General features: G+C 54.1%; 1 protein-coding gene across 1 annotated transcript in view; it reads left to right on the forward strand.

Annotated features, from left to right (window-relative positions):
• TSPAN18 (tetraspanin 18) overlaps window positions 1-27,608 on the forward strand; it is a 144,789-nt gene that overhangs the window by 99,029 nt on the left and 18,152 nt on the right. Inside the window, exons 3-4 of the mRNA XM_081098443.1 lie at window positions 819-951; window positions 27,376-27,459. The gene's annotated coding sequence lies outside the window, so the exon portion shown is untranslated. The remainder of the gene's footprint in view (window positions 1-818; window positions 952-27,375; window positions 27,460-27,608) is intronic.

Below are 27,608 nucleotides of genomic sequence, written 5' to 3' on the forward strand. Positions count from 1 at the left end.
AGCTGCCTGGGGCCCCACTTCTGGAGAGAGGTTGCCCCAGCATGGGGCGAGATCCACCTGCCTCTGAAGCTTATGCTACTGTGGGCATTGCCTCCCACACCTTGTCCCGGCTTAAGCACAGCCAGGAAACCCTCCTCGGCCCTGGCCTTTCCCAGCATGCACCTGACAGGCAGGCAGCAGACCCTGGCTGTGCGCCCTGGGCTGCTCCAGGGGCTGCAAGGCTGACAACTGCAAAGAAGGGAGCATCCCTGGAGAGAGCACCCAGCCATGAAACCAGAGAGACCCCAAGTTTAGGCCTCACTCTGCCACCAACTTGCTGTGTGACTTTGGACAAGTCACTGCCCCTCTCTGGGTGTCATTCTCCTTGTTGGTAAAACGATGCCGTTGGGCTGGCTCAATGGAGCATTCCAGGAATGCATTTGCACATGAGCAAGGATCTTTCCTCCAGTGCACTTGAACTCTCCCGCGGTTCCCACCCCCTCGCTTGGACGTATAAAATTATGTTTTACATTCAAGCAAGCCATGAACATTTGTCGAGCATCCCCACTCTGCAAAGTGCACTGTGCTAGACGCAGCGAGATGCTTACGTATTTTTTTTCGGGCGTACACACAGGCATATGCATATCTTTGCGTCTTAGAATTGTCTGGCTTCCCAGTCCTGATGAGTAACCTCAGACTCCTGCAGTCTTTGCCTCATCACACGGCCTCCTCGGGGCCCAGAGAGCATTTCAAACAAAAACAAGAGACCTCAGGCAGCGTGAGCCAGTAAGCTCTCCCCCAACGAGGCAGTCACAGCCGGCTCTGTTTGTCTCTGACAGGTGGGCATCTCCTGGACAGCACGGAGCTTGCAGTGGCAAGAGCTTCTGGCACTGTCGTCAAAGCGACGTGAACCCTTTGAATTTGGCTTCTAGAAACGTGGACACAAGCCTTTTCCAGACGCCAGCCACTGAGGTAAGGGAGTTCAGGCTTGTTCCGCACGGGGCGTTATGCTGCTTTCGTTGTCGTTGTTGCTAGTGGTAACCGTCAGCAGGGCACCCTGTCATTCTTTGTCATGGGGCCCTGATTTAGTCCCTTCTTTAGCAGGAGTGGCTAAGGCTCTAAAGTCCAGCAGACCAGGGTTCAAATTCTGGAATCACCAGTGTTTAGCTGTATGGCCTTGAGACCTTTCTGTGTCTCAACCCCCTCCTCAGTCAACCAAGGAAGCAATAGCACCCACTTTCTGGGTTTGTGGTGACGATAAAATAAGGTAACACGTGAAAAAGACTGAGAACAGGATGGGCACCCAGTAAGCTCAGGACCCAGTAAGTGTTAGCTGTTACTGTACTAGTCGTGTGCCTGCCCTGTCAGCTTGTCACTAGTTGATTCTCACATGGATGGAGTGGAGTCCACATTCGCACTGGAATGTAGACTCGGTGAGGGCAGGGGCTTGTCTGTCGTAGGTGAATCCCCAGATCCCAGCAGAGCAATTTGGCTGTTATTTGTTGACTGCAGGGATTCGTGAAGATGCTTTATCTAGATTGTGCACAATCCGCGAAGGTCCTTGCATTAGTTGGGATATGGGTTTGGTTGTGTGTGACAAAACCCCAAAGTCACGGCTCCTTAAACAAAAGAGAGGATGCTTTTTCCTAAGTACCACTGAGCTAAGGGGTTTCTTCTACACAAAAGCATGAGAGGCCGAGTTTCCTTCTGTCCTGTGACTCCTCCATCACTGTCTACGTGATCTGCGATGGCCCACGGTGGTGTCTGTCTCCATTCTGCTCAGCAAGAGGGGCAATCAGAAAAGGAGAGGGCGGCCCATCCTTTAAGGGGGTGCACATGTCACTTGCATTCATGTCCCACTGGCCGGAATGTAGATATATGACACACCTGGCCACAGGGGAGATGGGAAGTTAGAGTCTTGACTCTGGGTGGTCATCTGCCCAAGTACAATCTTCAGAAAAAGGAGGAAGGAATGTGGGCAGACCAAACAGCGGATGCTCCCTAGTGGGCGGGGGGCGGGGATAGGGAGCGGGCAGGAGGGCTGATTTGTCCCAAGCAGGTCCTGCCTGTGACCTCTGACAGATAGACCTCGGTTTCGTGGATCTGGTATCTGGAAGCCTGATTTACACACACACACACACACACACACACACACACACACACTCACATGCACAGAATCACACACATACACATAGGCAGAATCACACACATTTAAATACACACAAACACACACATTTATATACACACACCTACACAAAAACACATGCCCACATATATACACAAACACACATACACCCCACCATCTCAGCCACCCTGTATCAGGTTGCCTTGGGTTCCCCTCCACTTGCTCAAGGGACCTTTTCCTTCTTCCCTTTGCCCCATTCCCACTCCACCCCCACCCCCTGGCTGGGTGAAGTTTCTTGAGCTATTTTAGCATTTATTTGCTCTCAGTGGCCCCCAGAAGATCAGCTATAGCCCCCTCCCCACCCCCCGCCCTCAGCCACCACTTCCTGGGGCCTCTGAGAGGGAGGGGAAGAGGGAAGTCACTGACTAAGTGGGAGCCCATCTTCCAGAGCCCCAGGGGCCTGTGTGGGGTTCCAGGGCACAGGCAAGCGGGCCAGCTTCGCAGCCCCAGCTGACGTCCACCGTGGCAGCCTCTGTGATGCATTTCGGGTGCGGTGTATGATTTCATTTGAAAAAAAGATTGCTCTGCAGAAAAAAATAGATGGCAAACCACAGCATATGCTTCTGCCTCCCAGGCAACTGGCCGAGTGCTTTTTAAGATCTGTCCTTTGCTTGATTTGGGTCAACCACAAACCTTCTTGGCCTTCACCTCTCTCTCTCTCTCTCTCTCTCTCTCTCTCTCGCTCTCGTTCTCTCCCCCCCACCCCACCCCCTATGGATTCTGCAGCTCTGACTCATCAGGCAGACAGCTCAGTGTTCAGCATCACCCTGCCTTATATGGTGTGCTCAGTGCTCCCGGGGCAATGAGTATTCATTCATTCCTTTCTTCAGCCAGTGACTGTTGAGTTCTTATTATGTGCCAGGCACTGTTTCATTTGCTGGGGGTTGAGGGGGAGCAAAGCTGAAAGGCCCCACTCTCAGGGAGTCTGCTGAGGGCAGGACCCCTCCTCTGCATGTCTTGCCCCCAGTCCCTTGTCCAGTGTCTCAGTCAACACTGAATTACAGTCGGACTTGGTGGATGTGTCAGTTACTTTTCACACTATTATAATCCTCACCCAAGGATATATTTTTTCCATTGAATTTTTTAGAGAGAGTGAAAGGGAGGGGAGGAAGGAGGAGAGAGGGAGGGAGGGAGGGAGGGAGAGAGAGAGAGAGAGAGAGAGAGAGATCTATGTGAGAGAGACACATCAATCGATTGCCTTCTGCATGCACGCAACCAGGGCCAGGTATCGAATCTGCAACCCAGGTACATGTCCTGGACCAGGAATCGAACTCATGACCCTTTAGTACATGGGCTCCTGGAGCTTTGCATAAGCCCTCCCTTTCCGTGCTGGGGCTGAGGTTACAGGGAAATGCTGGAGAGCCCACCCAGTGAACTGGCCTGGCCCTGTACCTAGGTGGTTTGAAGGGATGGATTGAATTTCCTGGCTCAGCATTACACAAACTAAAGTATTTTGGAGAAGATTGGCTCGCCACTGGGCATGGATTATAGGGCTATGCTTCATTCTCCCCTCCTTTAATGCCTCTGGATCCAAATTGCAAGGAGTTTGGATATTTCTGAAGGAAGCAAAGCCTACAGATTGGAAGGTGCACGGGGTCCAATCCGCCTTGTGCTCACCTGGTCCTTTGCTGGTGGCTGTGAGCCTCTCACCCTCCGTAGTCTCCAGCATCCAGCGCAGAGCCGGGCATGCCAGGGGCTTCCATCAGTGGTTGGTGAAGGGTGGACAGATGGCCGGATTACAGTGGACTCACTGTAATACTTGCTCTCCTAGCCTCAGTCCAAGTGTCCAAGGTGGTTGGAGGCACCGGTAACAGTTTGATTTTGGCTCCTGTGCAACATTAGTAGTTTCCAAGTCATGGAGGGGACGCAAAACAAATGGCTTTTGGGCTTGTCAGTTTCTCATTTCAGTCGTGGGAGGCGGTGTGTCGTGTGCCCTGATGTAAGGATAAGAGCTTGCTCAGACCCCAGCTCCGAGGCGGGGTGGCCTCGGGCATGTTATTTTGTCTCTCTTAAATTCTATTTTCTCATCCTGAAAATGATGGCACTAATAGCAGCCAGCTCCCAGGGCTCTGATGAGCATTAGATTAAATAATGGGTGTTAAGACGAGGCGCAGAGCTCTGAGCACGTGGGGAATGCTCAAGAGAGGATGCTGATGGCCTATTTAATGACCCCCTTAAGCTAGTTGTTGCATATACTTCTTTCTTCCAGACATATTTTTGCAGAATGCTTTGCACTTTTAAGACACAAACTATTTTTTTAAAAGTTGTTATTTCAGAAGTAAAACATGCTCCTTAAAAATTCAAACGATCCAGAGAGACTTAAATTAAAAAGCAAATGCAGCCCCCCACACCCACCCCCTGCCCTCATGGCCAGCTCTCTCATTCCCTTTCCCAGCAATGTTCCAAAATCGGAGCTTTTCTCCTTTTTTTTTCTTCCAAAGGACAGTGGACAGGTACGCAGTTAGGAGGGGACAGTGGCCAGTCCAGACCAGAAGTCCCAAGGCTGGTGCCTTGGTGGTCCTGTTGGACCCAGGCACAGCCTGTCCTCTGGGCAGCCTGGCATCTCTGACTCCTGTTTGCTCTGACCTGGAGGATCCCCAGTGTCCTGAGGCCAGGGGAGTGGTGTGAGGTGTGCCACATGGGGCCAGGCCTGGAGGGACAGGTGCACTGACACTGTGTCTGGCCACATGCCCGGGCCCCCTCTTCTGTCAGAGCCCCAGGGCCCAGTCCAGTTTCAGATGCCTTGTTCCTGGCAGGGTGATCACTCACTTCCACACCTGTGCCCTCGGCTGCCACTCTCCTTCCCACATCAGGAAGGGGCCAGGGCCTACCCAGTACACGGCCCAGAGCATCACCGGTGCTCATGGACTGGGGCAGGTTTGAGTTTTACCAACACGAGGGTGCAAACTGCCTCCTGCCTTTATTTCTCTAGATCTGACTGTTGCTGAGCCCCCCTTGCCCATTTGAAGGACATTCGATCCCAGTCACATTGGGGAGGGAGGACACTGGCCCCCTAGGATTGTGTAGGAAACTTGGGGGCCTTTGCGTGACCCGGAATATTGGGGGGAGGCTGCCTGGCTTCAGTGCACTCAGGACCCCACAGAGAAGCTCATTTGCCAAGCCTCAGGGCCCAGTGAGGGCAAGTGGGTGGCAGCCATTTCCATGCCAATCTACGCGTGTGGTCTCTGGTTGCACCTGCAGGCCAGGAGTTTGGGTGTTTAGAATCCCAGCCTCTCTCAGGCACCTCAGGGTCCTGTCACTCTTGGGAAGGCTGTTCCGGGATCAGGGCGCTTGAGCCTGTAGCTCTTAGATCCCACAAAATCCACTTCTCCTTGTTGACTCCAGCAATGTCCCCCAGCCCTTTCCCCAGCCTCTGCCTCTGCCCCTCCCTCAGAGGCTCCACCCTGTGTTCTACCTCCTTGGGCTCCAGCCTGTCTTCCTAGGCCCAGCGATCTCTGTGCTGGCCTTGGAGACAGCCGTCCCCAGGCGTTGGACCTAGGAATTAACCACCATCTTGGAAAGGGAGGGACACTGCCCACAGCAGAGAGAACAAATCAGAAAGATGGTCTCCGCACGTTCTCCTGCCACCACATTGGCTACAACAGGTGAAACAGCACCTTCCAACTCATTTGTTTATTGAGCAGCAACTATACCAGACTCTTTCAGAGACTGAAGGTGAAATGTCACCCAAGGTGGACCTCTAAGAGTTTAGGGTTTAACTAGCGGTTCTCAGAGGTGGTCCCCACACCAGCAGCCTCAGCACTGCCTGGGAACTTGTTGGAAATGGAAATGTAGATTTTCGGACTCCCCCTTCCCCACACCTAATGAATAGGAGGCTGGGGTTGAGGTCCAGCAATCTGGGCTTTGCTAAGCCGTCCAGGGGACTCAGATGAAAGCTCAAGTTGGAATCACTGAGAGCAACAGGCAGGAGGTTAATATACTGCGAGGCGGTGGCACAAAGAAGGGGTGTTGGGGCCCGTGCTGGGGAAGGTGCTTGGATTATGAATGACTGAGGTGACAAATAAAACTGTGTGTGACTTAGGAGAGGGGAGGGGATTCCTAGCGGTGGGATCAGCACATGCAAAGTTCCTGGGGCATGACAGAGCAGCAGCATTTCAGGAGCTACACAGGTGCTGCTGGGGTGGAGTGACAAGAGGGCAGGGGGAAGGCGGGGGTGGTCAATAGGCCTCTTGTGCTCTGAGTTTGGTGGGTCCCCAGAAGTGCTGGGGGGCCTTGAAAGGGTTTATGCAGAGGAGGTGGGAAGATCTGAGCCCTGGGAAGATGGTGGGGAGAGTGGAGGCTGAGGCTGCCTCTGGAGGGCAGAGCTGAGCCTGCAATGGATGGGGAGGAGACACAGTGGGGCTGGATACCCTGGGTCCTAGAGAAGCCCTGCCCTGTTGCTAGAACATTCCCTCAGGGAAGCTGAGCCAATTGAGTGCTGGAGCCCAGAGAGCCACTTCTGTCCCTCTGTCTCAGTACCTTAGGAGCATCTGGAACTGTCCTGCCCTGTAATTAGTGTCTGCAAACTCCTTCCACCCCAAGTTTCCAAGTTCTCTCTCTTGTGGGGGAGGAGACCTAGGTACCATCTGCAGGTCTGGGTTCTTGACCTGGAGCCGACGCACAAGAACTGCAAGAGCAAATCTGGACCCCTCTGAGGATGGAGCTAGGTGAGAGAGAGCCGGGGACCCAGGTGGACGACGGGAGGTGTGGATCAGGGAGACCCTGTCATTCACCTGGGTCCCTCCTCAAAGCTGGCTTAGGAGCCCCATGAGAGGAGGTGACTGGGGAGCCCCTAGCCCAGACCAGGCCACCCCCCTCCTCAGAGGCCCCGCCTCCTCACTGCCTTCTCAGGGCCAAGCAGGCACATGAAAGACAGTGGGGCCTCTCCCAGGCCTGGGGCTCTCACTTGGGAAGGGGCCTCCTATGAGCTCATCCTGTGGTGAGTCCAGGGCTGAGAGGAGGGAGCTTGCAAACCGCAGCCAGGATGCTGGGACCTCGGGAAGCCCGGCACCGAGGAGAGGGACGGGGGGCAGGGATGAAACAGGCGCTGCTGCAGGGCCAGGCTGGGCCCCATTGGACTGGCAGCTCCTGCTTCTTGGGCACCCACTCCTGGGGCTGGGTTTAGGCTAAATTGGAGTTGCTTGGGCCTGTGTGTATTCAGGTATCACTTTAGCCCCAAGCAGCAATCAGTGCTGATTTGTGGTGAGCATTCAGAGCAGCTGTGGTTGCCACTGAGGAGGTGCCAGCTGGGCCCTCCCCACGAGTCCCCTCCCTCAGGAGGGCTCAGGCCTTCCTGCTTCACTCAGAGTATAGACTTAACTCTCATGGGAAATAGTCAGCAAGGACTTGTAGCCTCACACACTAACTGGACTGGGAGGGGTTTCAAAGTCATCCGTTTTCACACCTTGAGAGGTCATCATTGAGCTTCTGCTTGCATACCTCTAGTGATGGGGCTCTCACTACCAACTAAGAGCAATGTCCAGATTGCTTTGAAAGTTATTCTTCTGCTTTGCACAGGTCCTGGGTTCAAATCCTACCCCTGCCACCTGTTATGTGGCCTCAGGCAAGTGACTGACCTTCCAGAGTTCTGGTTTCCTTTAGTCTACAGTGGGTTTGATAGATGCCCGCCTTTCACTTGTGGAGAGATTTAAACCAGGCATCTTTACCACCATGAGCAGTTTAAATCTCTCCCCAGGTCTTCTCTGCTGACCTCTAGGTCTCACAGCCAGTCACATCACCAAGATAAATGTCAGTCCCTCCCTGGCACAGAGTAGCTGCTCAGTTCTAGGTTGATTTCATTGCTTTACCTCTCAAACAGACCCACCAATGCCTTCGCGATAAGGCTAGACCAGGCCCATGGCTTTTACCCTCGCTCAGGGACCCCAGACCACAGGTGGCCTGAGCCGCCACCCAGCCCTGCTCTCCAAGGGCTTCTGGGAGACCAGGTTCCTGCAGGCTCCTCCCTCCTGCTACACCATCCCTGGCCTCTAACCCTTCTGCTGAACCCCACCTCCTCACAGCACCTGGACTTTGCTTCCGATGTTTAAAGAGGTCTGCTGGTGGCCTGTTCCCTTTCCTCGCGTTTTAAATGACAAGAAAGTGCCCACGTGAAACCCCAGAGAAGAAGTGGAGACTGGCGGAGACCTCAGGTCAGCTTGCCGCTGCCACCACAGGGTGCGGCCATCGCCCTCAACCATGGCCTTGGCCCCTCCGGCCTCTGCTTTGCTGGTGATTGTGCTGTTTTGCTGTTGTTGTTTTTAACAGCTTTATGGGGGTAGAATTTACACACCATAAAATGTGCTCATTTGCAGGATATGAGTCAGGGACTCATAGTAAATTTATAGTTGTGCAACCATCCCTACGATCTAATTTTAGAATATTTCCATCACCCCCAAAAGAAATCTGCTATGCATTGGTCATCGGTTCCCGTCCCACCCCCAGCCCCAGGCAACCGCCAATCTACTCTCTGTATAGATTTTGCCTTTTCTGGACATTTCATATGGATGGATCACATACTGTGTGTGTATGTGGGGGGGGCGGGGGGGGGGGTAACTGTGTGTACTCAGTGATATACCTATCTTCCCACGGCCAGCCTAGGCCAAGTCGTGTGTTTTTTTAGAGTTGGAAAAACTCAGAGACACTGAGTGCAATCTTTACTTCAGTGCAAGAAGTAAAGTGCGAGAGTGTACCCCATCGCACACTAGGACCCGCTGACATCTGTTTAATACATCCAGGGTCAGGCAGCTCACTGCCCCCAGAGACGGAAGGAAATGCGCATGTCCTGATCTCAGCTAAGTGCCAGGATTGCTGAGGTCATTTGACCTCTGGGCCCATCCTCCGGGATGGCATCCTTTGACAGCTGAGGAACTGCAGCTCCGAGAGGTTGAGGCACTCAGCCTGAATCACACAGGCAGGGTGTGGGGAAAGCCAGGATTTCTCCCGGGGGTCTCTCTGATTCCCATGCATCTTTTAACACCTGAACCACATTTCCAGTCCTCCCCCGGGCGGGGGCACTCATCTTTGTATGGAGGTGAACTCTGCCTTCCTGTAATTCCCACCCATTGTGTCTAGTTTGGTTGACAAGACCCACATTGACATCCAACCTGGACAAGGGAGGAGGGGAGAGATGGGAGAAAAGGAATCAGCGTGGAAGAGAACTGGACCCGGAGGGGCATGTGCAAGGCTTACGTGGCAGGACAGTTCAGGGAAATGTGGCTGGAAGCCCCTCCCTCCAGGGTCTGGGGAGCCAAGGAGTCTGGACTCCTTAAGATTTATTTCCTTCTGGAAGGCAGAAAATTAGCCACTTGAGGGAGGTCTGCGGGAGCGCTGTCCTGACTTGCAGGCCTGTGACTTGAAGAGGACTGAGCTGTGCCTGTTGCCTGGATACGAAGCACCATTCCTGAGCCCTCTGAGCAGGTGCCTCCCGCAGGGCTGGGGGTTGCTGTTGTCCAGGAGGGGGCTGATAGGCCTCACTCACAGGCCTCAGCACCAGCCCCTCCAGGGGCTCGCAGGAGCTGGGCCTTCCCCGGGGCAGAGCTGGTCCATGCCAGCCCCACTGCTCCAGGCCAGCAGGCGACTTGGCTGGACCTGGGATCCTACACCTGCAGAATGGGATGGCACTCCCACATCCAATGGGATGCTTCACAGGGGGTTGAGGGGCTCAGTGGGGTGGGGGCGAGCCCTGTACAGAAGCATGAGAACACGTTCTCACTCTGCATAGGAGCTGTGCGTTCCTGGGCAAACTCTGTACCTCTTCTCCTCACCTGTGAAAAGGGGATGGGCCTAGCACAGTGGAGGACATACAGTGGCGTTCCACCCCCAACTCCCACATCCTTAACCAAAGATAGCAGCCTGGTACCGTGGGCATGGTCCTTAAGAGAAGGGGCCCATCTAGCCCCCTAAAGATCAGTGATCTTTGTGCCTTTAGCTCTGAATGAAACCTCCCTTTCAACCCTGGGAAGAACCAGCATGATAGCCATCTTGGTCAGGCACCGTGCTAAGAGTTTTACATTTATGATCTCAGTCCGTCGTCCCTACACACTGAGAGAGTACAGTGGCGGTCCCATTTTACAGGTAAGCATACTGAGGCACAGAGAAGGCAACTAAGGCGACCCAGGTCACAGGCCTAGAACAGAGCAAGGATTCATACCCACATCTGTCCTGATTCCAAAGACTGGACACTGATCACCTCTCTTCACAAGTATCCTCCTGGAAGTTTCCAGAGGCGAAAAAGGAAAATGGTGAGATGGGAACTAGTGGGAGAACCAGTTGGACACTTGGCACCTGGGTGAGGGTACATCGGTTGTCCTTCGGGTCTATGTCTGGCCTGACTGGCACTCCCCAGTGGGCAGCTGGGTGGGGAGGATATGAGAAGGAGAGGGTAGGCAGGGGCTGGGTTCAGCCCAGGCTGGCCCCTTGGGCCATTTGAGGATCCTCAATCCTCAACAGCATGGAACCTGCTAGGACTGGACCCCTCCTCAATGGTGGCCCTTTTTTTTTAGAGAAATGAGGGTGGGAGGTAGGGAGTGTTGGGGCCACTGGTTGGAACAAGAACCATTCTGCTCACACTTGAAAGGAAGAGGCAGGAGGGAGACAGCCTGGTAACTGGAAAGGAAGAGGATACAGCAGCCACTGACCCATTCTGCTTTCCCTGCCACGCGGGGCTCAGCGTGCAGCAGGGGGGCGGCATGCATTGCCCCCTCCCGTAGCTAGATTTGCCCTGGGGCAGGGAGAGCAGGACCTGGGCAGAACTGGGACCCCTGGAACCAGCCCCAGGCCCAGCCCTCCTTCACCCTCATGGGGCTGCCAGCCCAGCCCAGATCCAGTCTCTCGATGCTGCTGCCAAATACCAGACCACTTCTCAGGCTTTTCCAGAGCTGATGTCCCACACAGCTCCTGGCCTGCAATTCGGCAAGTGGCAAAGGGCTGACTGACCTCTCTCTGGATGTGGGCTTTTTGGCGGGAAAGATGATCTTGGTCTGGATTAAGCTGGAGGGTAGAATAAGATTTTATTTTATTGTTTCAAACAATACTCCCTGGCTAGGAGCAAGTCTGGGCCCTGGGGCTTCCGGGCTAGGAGCTGCCAGGGGTCTGCCAACTCCTGCCTGGTCCTCACCCAGGAAGCCTCGCCTCCCCACTGACCCTCAGCCAGGCTGACTCCACAGTTCAGTTCGCCGCAGCGCTTATTCTCATGAAATGAGAATGAGAAGCACAAGGCTCAGTGTGTTATTGTCCGTGGAGCACTTGGCCTGGGCGATGAGCTCATCCAGTCTGTATAGCTGTCTTGGGAGACGGGCCGATGACCCCAAATGGGTTCAGACTCAAGTTCCAGCTCAGTCGCTTCTGGCTCTGGACCTTGGGGAAGTGGTTTCATGTCCTGTGAGCCTCAGTTTTTTCACCTGTGAAATGTGAGTGAGAATAGCTGCCTCAGGTGTGTCATGAAGATGAGCCATAAGAAAAAAGAAAAAGAAAAAAAGAAAAAAGATGAACCATGCGCACATATAACACCCAACCAGCGCCCGGGCTGCTAGCAGTGCCTCGTAATGGTAGCTTCTTTTAGGAAAGATAAGGCTCAGATCTACGAAACAACAGCTGCTCAGTGGCAAAGTTGGGATTCAGTCCCAGAGCAGTGTGGCCCTGCGTGAGCCAGGCCTCCAACTTACCAGCCAGGGAGGGGCCCAGGGCGTGAGCTGGGTGGGCAGGGAGGCCTGCCTGGCCCTCATGGGATGGCCATTCAGACACAGCCTTGAGCTCCAGGGAGGGAGGGAAGGCCCCTGTGCCTCTGTCCCCACTCCCCTTTGTGGAAAAACAACAAGGCCATTCTCTGCTGCTTAACTCATACCACAGTGATGTGTGCCCCTGGAGGCTGGGAGAAGAGTGCCCTGGGGAAAACAGACGGAGGTCAGGCCAGGCTCTGGCTATGGGGAAGGAAGGGGGAGTTGAGAGTCAAGTAGAGTATGTACCACATCGCCACCCCAGGCCCCTCCATGCTGTAAAGGAAGCCTTCTGGGTTCTAGTGCAGACTTCATCACCCGTGACCGTGCTGTGAGGCCTGGGGAGGCCCTGCCCCTCCCCGGGCCTTGTCTTCTCATCTCCAAAATAAGTGCATTGGAACTAATGAGAAGGGACCACTGCCTAGGGTGGAGAAATCGGGGAAGGCTTCATGGCGGAGGAGACGCCAGGCTGGGCTGTGAAGGGTGAAAAGAAGCTCTCCGGGCAGACAGAGGGAGACAAGGGATTGCAGGCCCAGGTTGTAGCATCTGAGAAGAACTGGCAGCTTCAGAGTGTGGGGCTTACTGGACCTTTCACAGTTTGCTTTAATTAAATTAACGATACATGTTCTTTGTAAGAACAAAAGAAATCATAAAGAAAAAGAGAAAGTGTAAAGAATAAAAGAAAGTCACCCACAGTCAGATAGTTAGTATTTGGTACCATATTAGCCCTTTTTAATCTGGTTAAGGAAGTGGCCTTTAAGCTGCCTAATATACGGAGGATCTCAGCTTCTGGGCAGACAGGGAGGAACAAAGAACTGTCTTCTGGCAGCGGAGCCAGGTCCCACGCCCTAGACAGACGGACAGCATTTCCTGGGGGTGGGGGCAGATGCACAGCAGACACTGGGGGAAGGGGACTCATTGGCATGTTGGGGCTGCAGGGCTGGGGAGGGAAGGCTGAAGGGAGGGTCTGTGTGCTTGAATGAGCTTCTGGGAAGCCGCGCGCCTGTCATCTGGCAGAAGTGGCCGTCCTGCCGCCACGCAGCTGAGGGGTCCCTGTAATGGCTTCACTGTGGTTTCCTAAGACGTCTGGCTGCAGGGTACAGCAGGCTGGGGAAGGGGCCTAATGGCTGTGAAGTCACTGCTGTGATCTTGGCAGCTCTTTGGCGCCGCCTTTAAAATATGGTTTATCTTAATGGACAGGGCCTAAGAGGGAGGGCGGGCAGGGGCAGGGTGGGCAGCCCAGGTCACGTGGCTTGAGCTGGCTACAGTGGGTCAACGTCAGTACAGGGGACTGTCCACTCCTCCAAGGCCCACGTGGGGGTCTTTTTCTGAGGTCAGTTCGCATCTTCCTTTGGCTCCTGCCTCCCTTCTCCCAGCCCCTAACACCAGCAGGTTTTTCCCACAGGCCGCGCACCAGCCTCCTCACCTTAAAGAGGCAGTGAAAGCAGCCCATGAGGGAGCCTCAGTACCCCCCTCTGCCCACCTTATTAGACTGCCATCCTAGTCACCTGGGATCCCTGCGGGGGGGGGGGGGGGGGGGAATGCCAGTGCTTGGAGGGTTGGAGGAGTGGGAAGGTCACAGTGACCACCTGAGCCATCATCACCTTGGCCATGAAAACAGGATGGGGTGTTCCATTTCCTTCCTGGCCCCTGCGAAGTCTGTTAGCCGTAATTACGAAGTTATGGGGAATTCCCAGTCTTCCTAATTAGTGTTAATAGGGGCTGGGTGAGTTAGTCAGGGGGAAAATAGATGCCTTTGTTTGCTTCCTCCAAATTAGACCACTGTGTGCTGCCTTTAGATGTGATAAAGCAGTGTTCTCATCTCGCCCGCCCCCCGTGGGCCTATAGCCCTGCACTGTGCACATGCCCACTGGCCCTGCTGGTCCCACACTCGAACACACACACACACACACACACACACACACAGCAGCAGCACAACAGATTTCAAGTCTTTGCAAAGCAAGCACCAAAACCAAACGGCTTTTCAGCCACAGTCCCAGTTCCCTTTGGCCATATTATTAGCAGCCCTCCTCCCCCCCCATACCACACCCCACCCCAGAGACCCCGTGCACCCGCCTTCCCAAATGAGATCGTATTAACAACCATTACGTGTTCCAGTTAGCGTGGTGAGTGAACCTGGCTGGGTGAGCAGGGCACTACCGCCCTCCTCTTCCTGCGAACTGGCTGGGGCATCCCCCCAGGAGGGAGGGAGCCAAGCCCGTTCCCCCCTCTCTCTCTGGTGGAATAATGAGATCTGGTGTCTCCACCACCCTGTGGAGGCTCCCGCCATCTGGGTCTGGGGCCATCCTGGAGGAGGTTTCCTTCGAAGCCAGCAGGAGGGAGACGCACATGTATTGTGCAGTATTGGTTCTTGGGCCTGTGCTCTGATCTTTTGCCTAGGATGGTGCTTTTTCAACTGAATCCTGGGTACCCATAGGGCCCGGGGGCTCCTGCCTGAACCATGGGGTACACAGAGTCTCAGGATGTGTTCCAATAGATCATCAGTTCTTAAGGATTTGGAAGGCATTACCCTGTTTTTATATTAAAACAACTGTAGACTATTTTGAAGTAAAATACAAGGAAAAAATATATAGATGCAGGAGATTCACAGGCAGGTTTGCTCTCCCACTGTCTTCTCTGGGCTGGGTCCCCAGATGTGCAGGGGGTAATAGGATTCCTCCCATAGTCATGCAGGAACTGAGGAGGGAGAGTTTGTGAGGTTCTAAGCCATAGCATAATGCTGTGTGATGTTGGACAAGCCACTATACCTCTCTGATTCTCGGATCCCTGAATGGCACAATGGTAATGGTGATAACACCTCTCTAGAGCCAGCTTCACAGCTATGCAACTGGGCTGTCACACAGGGCCCTGCACTTAGAAGCCGCCCCCCCCCCACACACACACACACACTTGGTTTAATTCTCGGCTGTTGCTGGCTTGAAATTCTTAATAACTTTTGAGTAAGAGCTTCCCTCATTTTTACTGGGCCCTACAAATTCAGGAGATGGTCCTGTATCTCCCAGTGAAGTTTTAGCAAGTTTTAAATCAAATATGCATGAAAGAGGCCCACTCAGATACTCAGCCCTGAGACCCCCATCTCCTCATCTGTAAATGGGGATATTATTAGTGATGCCGTGAGGATTAAATGAGGGCACAGAAGCACCTAGAACATCTCCCAAAGATTCACTTCCTGAGGCCTCTTGGGTGCAGGGGCCCAGCCTGGGCGTCCCTGAGCCACAGGACTGGCCACAGAGCACCTGAGAAGGGAGCTGCCGAGAGAGGGAAACAGAATCTTAGGATTGCCCCAGCCCATGGTGCTGACGGCCTCAGCACATGCGGGGTGACTGGGGGCGGGTCCTGGGACCCATCATCTATGTAATGAAGGGGACGGGCTCAAGGACCTCAAGCCTTGACATCCTCCAAGATGGAAAAGCGATGGATTCCTCCATGAGAGCCCACCCAGCAGGACAGCACCTTCCACTCTGGGTGGGGGCAGCACACTGCGGGCCTCATCTTCACCTTGGGACTCTAGAGGGCTGCCCAGAAAAGGGACGGACTAGCTTGCAGGCCTGGGACTCCTGCTGTCACAGATGGGTGAGGGGCAGTGCTGGGCAATTGTGAGGAGCCCAGACTGCCTGGGTTCAAATCCCAGCCCTGCCACTGCCTCGCTGAGTGACCTTGGGCAAGTGACTTAACTTCTCTGAGCCTCAGCTTTCACAATTAAAAACGAGGTCATTACAGCATCCAGCACACAGAGTTGCAGGCGCCAGTGAGGGCTGAGCCTGGCACACGCAGCTCTGTAGACGTGCACCACATCCTTGTTGTTGAGTCTCTCCTGGTGAGCTGCCCCCCCCAGCTCCCTCCCAGGCCCTGGCTCCCCCCAAACCCCTGCCACCCTCTGAACCTCTGCCCCGAAGGCCAGTCTGCCCAGTGCTCTCTGGGGGCAGCTGGGCAGCTGTAACCTGGTGATAAGAACAAGGCATTCTGGGAAGAAAGGATTTCTTTGAGCATCACTGATGAAGCTGAGCAAAGGGTCCTTACATCCATATTTCAGAGGGAAGCATGACCTTCAACTGGGGGGAGGCAACTGGAAGCGGCCGAGAGCCAGGGGAAAGCTGGGGCTTCAGAATTCCCACAGGTCAGCTCACTCCTGGCTCCACCGCTCCCAGGTCCTTCCCGGCCTCACTCCTCGTCTCCTCGTCTGCGAACCAAGGATGTTAGTACCTCTCGAGGCTGCAGGAAAGCTTCAGTGAGATATGTGTGAAAATGTGTGTCCCACCGCCAGAGCCCGGCAATGCACGCAGGTGTTCACTGAGCCTGCGCTATTCTAAGCCACTGTTTCCCACTCAGCCCTACTGAGCAGGGGGCATTGCCTGCCCCAGAGCACACAGCCAGGAGGGGCTGGCCCCGCCCCTGATACCTCCCGTCAGTTAGGTAGTGGATCCAGGTTCTCTTTCAGGTTCATCTCTACTGGAAAGTCCAATTTGATGCCACTCTAGCTGACTCGTTTCCCATAGAATCTCTTCTCCAACAGTATTTGCTATTCAGAATCACACCCTGGAAGAGGCAGTCCATGAGAAAATGGTCTCAGGCAAAACCCAGAATCATCTTCCCAGCATTCACTTAGCCCTGCGGTTCAGGTGTGCCTGGACGTGACACAGATCCGCCCAAGTGCTCAGGGCCCTGGTGGCTCTGAAGTCATCTTACAGGGGCTCAGCGGTGCATGCTCAAGGTCACACAGCACCTAGGGATGGGGTCTGATGGGAGCCAGGACCGCCATGGTCTAAAGCCTGCTTCACTGCTTCATACACCCCCTCCCCACCCCATGTTCCTGGAAATCCCAGCCTTGCCCCATGAACTTGCTGAGTCTTTCTCTTGCTTAATTAATGACGGGGCAGCCAGAGGGAAATGAAACACCTGCCAGGCTCTTCCTTTTCCCAGCAAGGAGGCGCCCCAGGACCCCTGTTCTCAGCAGGCCCCGGCCGTCCTGACGTTGTCTGGGCCAGCCAGCTCTGTGCAATGGCTCAGACATGCAGAGCCTCTAAATTAAATGTGGCCACCGCCTGCTGGGGGTCACAGTCCAGGGCCGGGATTTATGTCCCGGCCTCTGAATGAGGTGTGCTTTAAGGAAGTGTTCCAGCTGACGTAAGCAGGTAGCCTTCCACCTCTCCAGGAAGAGCGTGTGTGTGTGTGTGTGTGTGTGTGTGTGTGTGTGTGTGTGTGTGTGTGTACACATGCACATGTGGGCATTCAGAGAGGGGGAAGAGAGCAGACAGAGGCAGAGAGATGAGACTTTGAAATGGAGAGGCAGAGGGACCGTCTGGCACACACAATTGGTTAGTTGCAGAGCAAGGACTAGACCTCGAGCCCCCCAATTCCCACTGAGAGATGGGAACCTGGCTCTACCCCCAGAGCTAGCTGGCTGACTGTGTAACCTAAACTTGAACCCAGATCCCCAGACCCAAGGGCAGTACCTTCTATCTTTACTTCCCCTGGAAATGAGGAAAGGTACCAGTTTTCCTGATTAGAGCCTGGCCTGAAACCCCCCTCCACAGCCCTCTTCGTAACACCCCCAACTGGCCAAAGGGACACACAAGTGACTGTGCTCTGCGGGGCAGCTTGAGTGTTTGGGAGCGGGCGCGAGGCCTCCACTACTGAGCTCAGACACAGCCCACACACCCTGCGATCAGTGTGCATAGGGGCCACCTTCCTCCACTCCCAGAGTTCCCAGAGTGTCAGCAGGGCCTCCTTACCCTCACCCCTTTATTTCACTGACATTTCTTAGCTCTGGATGCTACAGACTGGGCTGCATTTACATTTTTAAATGGTGAGGTCTGCTCATCAAATATTCAGACCACCATGTCCATTTCTGAAAGGACAATAGCAGAATTCTTTCCACCCACGAATGGAGCCGGTGACACCCGGTGCTTGCTCAGCACTGGCCTGGGGAGCCACGGAGCTGTGGACCATGGCTCAGGGCCTAGGGTGGACCAGAGGTGTGGCTTCTAAATGAAGGAGGATAACAGCTCCCACTTCTAGAGCGCTTTCCCTCATCTCAGGCGCTGTGGGCTCATGGCATGTTCACACGACTATGAGATCAGAAGGCCAAGGCCGCACAGGTAGCCAGTGGGGAAGGGGTCCTGCCTGAATATGCTGGCACCTCTGGTCGCTCTGCTTGCTGCCTCACCAGAGAAGCCCGGGAAGGGTGAGGAACTTGCCTGGCACTACCTGGCTGGCTAGTGGCAGAGCAAGGACTCTAGTGATGGCGAACCTTTTGAGCTCGGCGTGTCAGCGTTTTGAAAAACCCTAACTTTACTCTGGTGCTGTGTCATATATAGAAATTTTTTGATATTTGCAACCATAGTAAAAGAAAGACTTATATTTTTGATATTTATTTTATATATTTAAATGCCATTTAACAAAGAAAAATCAACCCAAAAAATGAGTTCGCGTGTCACCTCTGACACACGTGTCATAGGTTCGCCATCACTGGACTAGACCCTGAGCCCCTGATTCCCACTGCAACACTTTCCTAGTGGTTTCCCCAATTCTGGAGAGATCGGTGGTTTGACCTACCAGCTCTGGGACATCCTCAAAGCTCTCTGAGTCCAGATGCTGGGACTAACTTACTAGGTTCAAATGCAGCCTCATGGCTGTGTGACTGGGCACGTTACCGCACTTCTCTGTGCCTGGTTTTCCTTGTCTGTAAAATGGGCACTATGATTGTCCCCACTTCATAGACTCTTGTGGAAATTAAGTGAATGAATAGTCGCACAGGGTTTAGAACTGTGCATGGCACGTAGTAAGCATCCTGTTAACTCTCATCATTGCCACTGTCACCATTCTCCTCCCCTCCCAGAACCTGCCACGTGGTCACAGCCTCCCTGCCCCCTTGTAATTGCTACTGCACCTCAGCAGAACAGAGAAGATGCCTTTCCATGCACCACGGGCTAATCAAAGGGCACATCTTTGGCTTGTAATTTGCTCTGCATCAGTCATCTGTGAGGGCCTCAGAGGGGACCAAGCCTGCAGCAGGCAGGCCAAGAAGTGCTGCCCAGACATGTTGCTGTGTGCCAGACCGGCAGTGGCCATGGCCGAAGGGTCAGGCTTCTCTGGCCCCCCAGCAACCCTTGTGCAGTACAGCCCTCCTCCCAAGAGTTCTCGGCAAAGGATACAATCCAGGAGGGTTCTCCCTGGGTTCCTACAGGGCAGCGGGGTCAGGCCCTGGCCCCAGCGGGTGACAGCTCCAGTTCCTCTGGTTCATTCAGCCCCTTCTGATGGACAGCTCCCAGCCCCTTGCTGTTCAGACCGGTGCGTGCCCCACTTGGAGGTCTTAGGCCTCCCCAGCTCTCCTGCTTCCTACGGTCTGAGTTAGTCTTTCGCCCAGTATTTTCTGATTGCTGAGGGTGCTGCCCATCATCCACGAGGGCCTCCTTTGACCCTCATGACATCCCTCTTCCGTCTTTATCCCTGTGTCCACAGTGAAGCTGGTGAGGCTCAGAGAGGTGCTGGAACTTGGCTAAGCTGCACAGCCTGAACATAGGGATGGAACCAGCCATCCATCTACCCAGTTCCGTAGCCTCTCTCATTACTCACCCCACACATTACTAGGGGAAACACATCCACTTCTAATCCTCTACTTTAGTCCAAGGCAAGTCCCTAAATATGCCTTAGGGTCAGCGATCCACAAACTACTATCTGTGGGCTAAGCCTTTCCCATATTTTTTTGTAAATAAAGTTGTATTGGCTCACAGCCCTGTCCATTCATTTATATGCAGTCTGTGGCTGCTTTCTCGAACAAAGCAGGGTTGAGTCATTGTGACAGAAATAATATAGCTGCAAAGCCTGAATTATTTACTGTCTAGCCCTTTATGGCAAAAGAAAAAATTCCCAACCCTGGTGTAGATGGGTGCTGGCACATCCTCTCGTGTCCCCTGCAAGTTCATGTCTTTCCCTTGGCTCCTCCCCACCGACCCACCACCCAATGGAACACGTGTGGGGGTGGGGATTTCTGTCCCATTCTACAGATGGAGAAACCAAGACCTGGAGAAGTTTTATTTCTTCATATTATTATTTATTATTATTTATTATTATATACTATTATTTTGTCCAAAGGAAGTAGAAATCGTCTGGAGCTTAGTGAGACCGACACTTGCTCATCGCCGAGGCTCCTGGCGGGATTGCCAGCATCCTTCCTGGCTGAAAAATGCTGTCTGGTGGAATTGGTGCACCGGCTCCTTGGAGAGGTGCAGCAGCTCCTTGTTCCCCATTGTCTGAGACCCAGACCTGTCTCCATCCCAGCCCAGCCTCTTCCCTGCCCCCAGCCCTGGCCTGCTTCTTCAGGGCTCCCAAGAGCAGCTGGGATGATGCTTTTTTTTAATTTATTAAATTGATTGGGGTGACATTGGTCAACATGAACATACAGGTTTCAGGTGTGGGTTTGTATGTTACAAGATCTGTATATTGCCCACCACCCAAAGTCAGATCTTCTCCTGTCACCTTATATTAGGACCCCGCTCTCCCCCCACCCCTGGGATGATGTTTCATGGGGAGGAAGGAAAATGGCTCTCCGGCTCCTGCCTGCCTGTGGTCTCAAGCCCCGGCCCCAGCTTTTCCCTGTGATGCATCTTCTCCAGGCTTTTCTCAAGCCACGTGGAGCAGTCGGTCACGGTCTGTCTGTTTTCGGTGGTTTGCTCTTCAGAACGTGAGCGTTAAATACCTGTAGTCATTCCTCCCTAATTCAGACCAGGTGACTAGAATCCATTGCAGTTGCCCTGGGAAGACCCCGCGTCTCTAATATTTATTGCCCAGCAAATGTAACCGTGGACTCAGGCTGTGGGGGTGGGGGTACCTGCTCCGTGAGAGTTGCTGGGCCCTGGGATTCGGGGGGAAGCCTTGCCAGTATGCCCTCAGAGAGGAAACCTACTCAGGTGGGGAAGCTTCAGGACAGCCCGGGATCCCCCAGCCCTGAGAGCCCGCCCTCCATGCCGCACACAGGCAGGAGGGAGGTGAGCCAGGACCAGGGAAGTCCCCTCACTAAACACTGACAGGCTGAGGTCCAAGGAAGTTCCTTGCAGAGGAGCAAAGTGAAATTGACAGCAACCTGGTGTCGCTGAGGAAGCCTTGAAATCTGCTCAAAAATCAGGCACAACAGCTGGTGAGAGCCCGCCTCAGACAGAGGCTGCTTCAACTCGGGCAAGCGCCTCACTTCCCCGGGCCCCGCTCCCACAACTACAGTCATCCCTGCCCTGCTCGCCTCCGTGGATGGCTTTGCGGATCGAGCAAGAGCATAAACACAGAAGGGCTTTGGGAGCTGTAACAGGGTATTGATGGAAAGAGTTGCGTTGTGAGGAATGTAACATAGGAGGGAATTTGGTTAGATGCCAGGAGGAACTTCCCTACTTAAGGAGTACACATCAGAATGAGGTTGTACCTGTGTGCGTGGCTCTGTCTGTGTGTCTATGTATATATCTGTCCTTTGTCTATGTGCATGCATCTCTTTGTCTGTGTGTCTGTGTGTTTGTCTGTGTCTGTGTCTGTGTCTGTGTCTGTGTCTGTGTCTGTGTCTGTGTCTGTGTGTCTGTGTGGCTCTGTCTGTATTGCTTGAGTTTGTGGGAATGTGTCTTGTGCGTAGAGCAAGTCACTGAAGCCAAACCTTGAGCTGACTCATCTTTATTGCTAAGTGCTGGGCGAATTTCCTCTTGCTGTCCTATCCATCTTGGGAGGACGTGGACATAGCAGCAGGGTGAAGGGGGATTTTAAAGTAGATTGATAGATTGATTGATTGGTTTGTCATTGTTGTTAACACCTTTCTAAAAGAAGAGTTAGATGAAGTGGGGACTGCTGAGGCCTGAATCCCAGCGCCCCTGCTTCCCTGTGATCTCGGTCTGTTGCTTCCTCTCTCTGGGCCTCCGTTTCACATCTGTAACATGGGGGTAACAGAGCCTGCCTCACAGGTGATTGTGAGGGTTCAGTGGGTTAGCCCTCAGCACCGTGTCCGGCCTGTAGAAAGGAATTCATGCATGCTAGCCGTTACTGTTATCAGCTACCAGCAGTGTTTCTGGCCCTGACCCCTGAGAGATGGAACAGAAAGAGCACTGACTTTGGAGCCACAACCCCTCAGGTGTAAGTTTGCCAGTCAGTGGCTGTGTGACCTTGGGCAAGTCATTTCATGTCTCTGATCCTAGTTATCTCAGCTGTAAATTGGAAATAGTAATAGGCCTGCCTCAGGATTATAGAGGTTCTAAGGAATTCATATGAGAACTGCACACAGCAGGCACTGAAGAAGAGAGTAGGTTTTCTTTGTCTACCTGCAAAAGAGAAAGTCCCCTGGGACACACCTCCCATTACCCCCAACAGTGGAATTCTGTATCTCACCCACTCCCTGGGCTCCAGTCAGGATCTGTTTTCCCCTTGTGTGATCTGATCTGACAGGGTAAGTACAGCAACAGGCCAGGAGCCTTGGCACCCTTCTCTGCAGGATGGGCATGGGGGAAGGGGGCTGCCCTGGCCCCCTCATCCCTGCTCAGACCTGAGCCCTTTCCCACCTAGTTCCCAGGCCCCCTTCATGCCCGTGAAGCCATTAAATGTTTAAATCCAGGCTGTGTAGCAGCCAGGTTGCTTTAGCAACAGCCCTGTATATTTTGGGCTGGATTACCAAGTTTTTCAAAGGGTCTCTTGCCGCTCCGGGCCCTGAGGGGGGATGCAGTGTGGGCTGGGAGACCATGCTTGCTTGCTGGGAGGGGAGGCTGAGGTCCATGCTCCTCATTCGAGGCATAGAGATGCGGTTGTCCATGGGACACAACCACAGGACTCGAAGGTCAGAGAGAGGGCAGGCTTCGTCCAGTTTTCAGAATCTGGACTCGAACCCAGAACTTGTGTCAGCCAGTCCCCTCTCTTTGCCACTTGTTTTTGCTGTGAGCATGTTGTCTGTTAGCCCATCCACCAGCAGGGTTCCTAGCACTTAGCAGCAGTGTGCCCTCTGGGGTCTGACTCCCAGTCCTGCCCCTTCCCAGCTGGGCCAGCATGGGGGCTCACTCACGTCCTCTGAGCCTCAGTAACTCGAGGATAACTCACCCTATGTAGATGATTCTGGAACCCTGCTCAGCGTGGTTCCTGCCACACGTGAAGCAGGAGCAGCTATTATATTGCTAATGTTCCGTCCAGTACCCCCTTGTGTCCTGAGGGGACTCAGAGGAAGTGGGAGCACTGTGCCGGCCATGGAAGGCTTCTGTCTGGTGGGGAAGGTCTGACAGCAATGACACACTCAGAGGGCACACTCCTGCCCTTTCCGTCCTGGGAGTCTGAGCTGGCCTCCCTTCCCGTTTCCTCGATGCCCATGCCATCACCCAGAACCCAAGTGTGCCCGCACAGCCCAGCGGGACTTCCCAGGTGTGCCCGACTGCACCTGTCCTCCCTGGGCCCTGGGAATGTCTGCTTGTGTCTTCTGACACCTGCCTTTCCCCAGATCACCAGGTTGGCAGTCAGGGAAACTTCCCTGGAGGGCTCAGCAGGGGCGAAGGACAGGCAGGATCTGCCTCAGGAGGCGGGTGTCCTCCCTCCTCCCTCCACCCTCCTTTGTCCCTCCCAGCCCTGCAACTCAGTCCCTCATGCTGCCTCAGCTACATTTCGCTGGTGGGCACCACCCTGAACGTGGACTCATGTTCTGAGGCCAAATCCTGCTCCCGACACACAGAGTGCCCTCCACCGCTCTTGCTCATGACCTTGTTCAGATTGGCCAGGTTGCCTTGCCTTCAGCGCCTGGACCGTGGCAAGTAAAAGTCTCTGCAAGAGGAAGCAGAGCCTTCGTTCCCAGAGGCCTTTGCAATAGGGCCGTCTCCGTTCAAAGGCAGGAACACAGACTCACTGCCTGGGTCTGGGATGAGCACTCCCTGTGGCTTGAGTACAGCCCAGTCCATGTGGGTGGGTGGGAGCCCTGGACCGTGGTCGCTCTGGGGATCAGCAGGCCCAAGTCCCGGAGGCCACACCTTTGGAGGACAGCCAGGGAAGGATGAGGAATCCTGCTTTGTCCCAGCAATTTCTCCAGCTTCCTGTGATACTCTGGGCCAGTGATTTCGCATCTCTGAGCCTCAGTTTCCTCACTTGTAAAGCAGGCCTGCCCATCTCCTGGGGTAGTTGGGGCAATTCAGTGAGGTAATATAGGAAAAGCGCTCTGGAAGTCACGATAAAGTAAGATGTCAGCCTTAGGTGGCTGGCTGCGTGGGGGGAAAGCAGCAGGCTTAGAGTCAGCAGCTCCCGGTTCCAGCCCTGCTGTGTGACTTCAGGCAAGACCCTGCCACTCTCTGGGCCTCGGCATCCCGTGTGAAAAGCCGGCTTTCGAGTTACCCCTCACTAAGGCGCTTCCTTCTTTGGAGATTCTCTGATGGAAACAGCTTGTGCGAGCTCTGGGTGGGACAGAGGAAAGGGCTTGTGGCCAGGACTGAGGGCCCAAGTACTGCCTCAGCTCCTAGACCAGAGACATGTCCTTCCCAGATGCCCGGACGCTCTATGCTTTGCCCCCTGGACATTCACGATTCAGTGGGTCTGGGGGAGCTGTCATTTAGGATCCCATTGCATCCAAGGCAGATTGCCTGGTACCGTTAACCCTCAAGGCACCACTCCCAGGAGCCTAATTAGATTTTATCCCCCACTCAGCTGTGTCCATGTCCCCATGTCCGTGCCATTGCCAGGCACTCCAGGATTTAGGGCCAATTGCTTGTTTATCAGACCGTCTGTCTCCGGGATGAGGCCCAGCAGGCGCAGCCAGAGCGCAAATAAGTCCTCCCCACTCAGCTTTGAACCTGACGGCTAGCATCATTGTTATTCTGACCAGCCTCCTCCATCCGGATGAAGGAAAGCGTGGCTCTTAAAACCTGGTGTCAGTTCTGGCTCTGAGACTTTTCTGGCCTGTTGGAGAGTTTCTTCCCTTCTCTGTAAAAGGGAATGATGATGATATCTATTTTGCAGTTTTTTTCAAGTAAGATAGTTGTTGGTAATGGCCCCTGGCACAGTATACTCTCAATGAGCCCAATGAATGTTGGTCCTCCCTGTCCTCCCCACACACGGGCCTCCCCAGCTTCTAGGATCCCCTCCAGCCCTTTCTCTCTCCTGCTGGGCATGCCCAGAGCACTAGGCTGGTGGCTGTAAACACTCCTCCCCAAGTACCCGGTTTATTGCTTCTCACTAGACTTGAGCAAGTCCTTGGTCTCTGTGCCTTGGATCCAGCCCATGGCTGGCATTAGTAGGTGTCTGGCACACACAGGAAGGAAGGAACTGGATGTGCAGCCGCTAAAGTGCTTTCACCGACATCATCTCCTTCACTTCTCTCAAGGACCCTGGGAGTTAGGCTGAGAAACCCCATGGCACAGATGAGGAAACAGGCTCAAGGTGTTGAGGAGGGTGGCCCAGGTCTCAGCTTGTCAGGGCAGAGACCCTGCTGGTTGGAACCCAGGGTTTGGGGGTGAGGCTGCTCCTGCACCACAGCGCCCTCACCTGGCAGGGCGCGTACAGGTCGTTTCTCACGCCCCAGCAGCCCAGACTTACATTTGCTTCCTCTGGTGGGGGCTTCTCCATCGCCGATGTCCACTTGTCTTCTTTTCTCTCTCTCCAGAGAGCATGCCTGGGGGCTGGGGGCAGTGAAAGTAAAAGGAGTGATTTATGAACTGAGCTGTCCTTCTCAATCAGAGAACCCCGCTCTGTGCAGATGGGACTGAGGCGCCATCTGGGGCAGTGGGAGGGGCAACATTAATAAAGCTGTCTGGCCTTGGCAGGGGCCTACAGAGGAGACCCCTGAGGCACTGCGTGACCTCGCCCCGTCTCTGCCCCTCTCTGGGCCTCAGGGCCCCCATCTGTCAAGGGATGGCAGTTTCGGGTTACCTCCCCCCCCCACCCCCAGAGGCCTCTAGCTGGCACAGGAGGGATGCTAGCTGGTCCCTGGATTCTGCCTTGTTGCCTGATTCGGGGCAGAGCAGCACTGGGTTGGAGACTTGGGGACCGAGGCTTAGCTCTTGCTCTTCCTGGTGTCCTCTCCCTGGTACCAGGTCCATGGACTGGTGTTTTGTCAGGAGCTCTGGTTTGGAGTCCAGCACACTTGGGCCTGAATCATGGCCATGTCTTGCTAACCACGTGAATAAAGTCAGGCCAGTTAATTACATTCTCTGAGCCTCAGTTTCCGCATCTGTAAATGACATAATGCACCCTCGTCCCCGGTGAGGATGAAACAAGAGAAGAAGGAGAAATGCTTAGCATAGTCTGGTACACGGTAACTGCTCAATACTATTAGTTCTTACTAGGTTCAGTTATCACAACACTGTAAACATTAATTTGAATTTGGGGCCTTTAGGGGAAAGGTGTTTTACCCATCCTGAGTCAGCCATATGTCCACGGTCCTCTCCCACGCTCACCTCCATGGGTAACTGGTGGATGTGGTTCGAGCATCTACTTATTTCCCATCTGTGACGATGCTGCCTCCGGCAACTGTTCTTTACTGGTTTCCAAGTGTTTTCATATTACATCGGTTCATTTTATGCCTCATACCATGAATTCCTACAACCACCTTTGGCTTCAAAATGGAGAATATCCGTGTTTAGAGGAGAATTTAACAACTCCAGGAGGGAAGTGACTTTGTAAAGGCCTCGGGGAGCTGGCCCAGGCAGGTGCTGCCCAGGCAGGTGTGCCCAGCGAGGTGTGCCAGGCTGTGCAGAAGGTGGTGGAGTGAGCATGGACCGGCCTGAATGGGAAGAAGGAATCTGAACGGGCACCTGAGACCCAGAAATCCTCCCCGTCTCCCCCGTCCTCCCCGTGGGGATGCACGGCAGCCCAAGCTCCTGGGCCTCAGATCTCCCCTGAAACTTGTCCTCTAGCCCAGTGTCTGAGCAGGACCCGGCTGTGGAATTCCCCACGAGTCTGGTAGAACTAGACTTTCCACCAGGGCACGTTTGACTGCTGAAACCAGACCTTCATTTCCACTGCCGGGAGCTGCTCTCTGAAGGACCCTTCCGGCATGTCCTTATGCAAAGCCACAAAACCCTTTCCAACACCAGATTTCTCTCTCAGGGGAGATGGGGTACCTGGGGAGGGGCTTTGATGAACAGGGCCCCGCTGGCACGCTCTATCATTGCAGATGCCCAGGTAGCAGCCTGGTGGCAGCCAGGTGCATGGGCCACCCATGCCCATTGTCTCCTCCCAGCTCATCAGCCACATGCAGGGTGGCAGCGTAGATGAAGCCGTGCCAGAAATTGCAAGTCTTTTGAAGTTGTTCCCCACGCAGCCCCGGCAGGGGCACCTAGAGCTGCCATCTGGGCAGAAGGCGGGCATCCCTGCTGGCCTCTGCAGCTGAAGGGGCCCAGGTGCTGAGGGCTTTTCATTAGCCCTAATGGGCCTAGATGAGCGAGGCACTTGCCTGAGTGTGTGTCCGGAGGGCGGGTTTTCATAAACGGCTTCTTGAACATGGCTGTGCCTTAATGACTTCCTATAGTAATGGAATATTTTCTCTTATAGGACAAGCCGGGCCAATAACAGAATTATACAGCAGCCCCTCTGACCAGGAGACTCTGTCCTGCTGACGCCGAAAGCACTGCCCAGGTGACAAGTCAGCAGCTGCCTCCTCTTCACTCTGTGCCTCTCTACCCGCGCCCCCCCCCTCAATTCTTTCTGTCCGTCTGTCTCTTCCTATATCACTTCTTACTCTCTTGCTCTTTCTCTGACTCTCTCCATCTTTCTTTCTGACTCGT

Source organism: Myotis nattereri, assembly GCF_964212035.1.
Source record: "Myotis nattereri genome assembly, chromosome: 9".
NCBI lineage: Eukaryota > Metazoa > Chordata > Mammalia > Chiroptera > Vespertilionidae > Myotis > Myotis nattereri.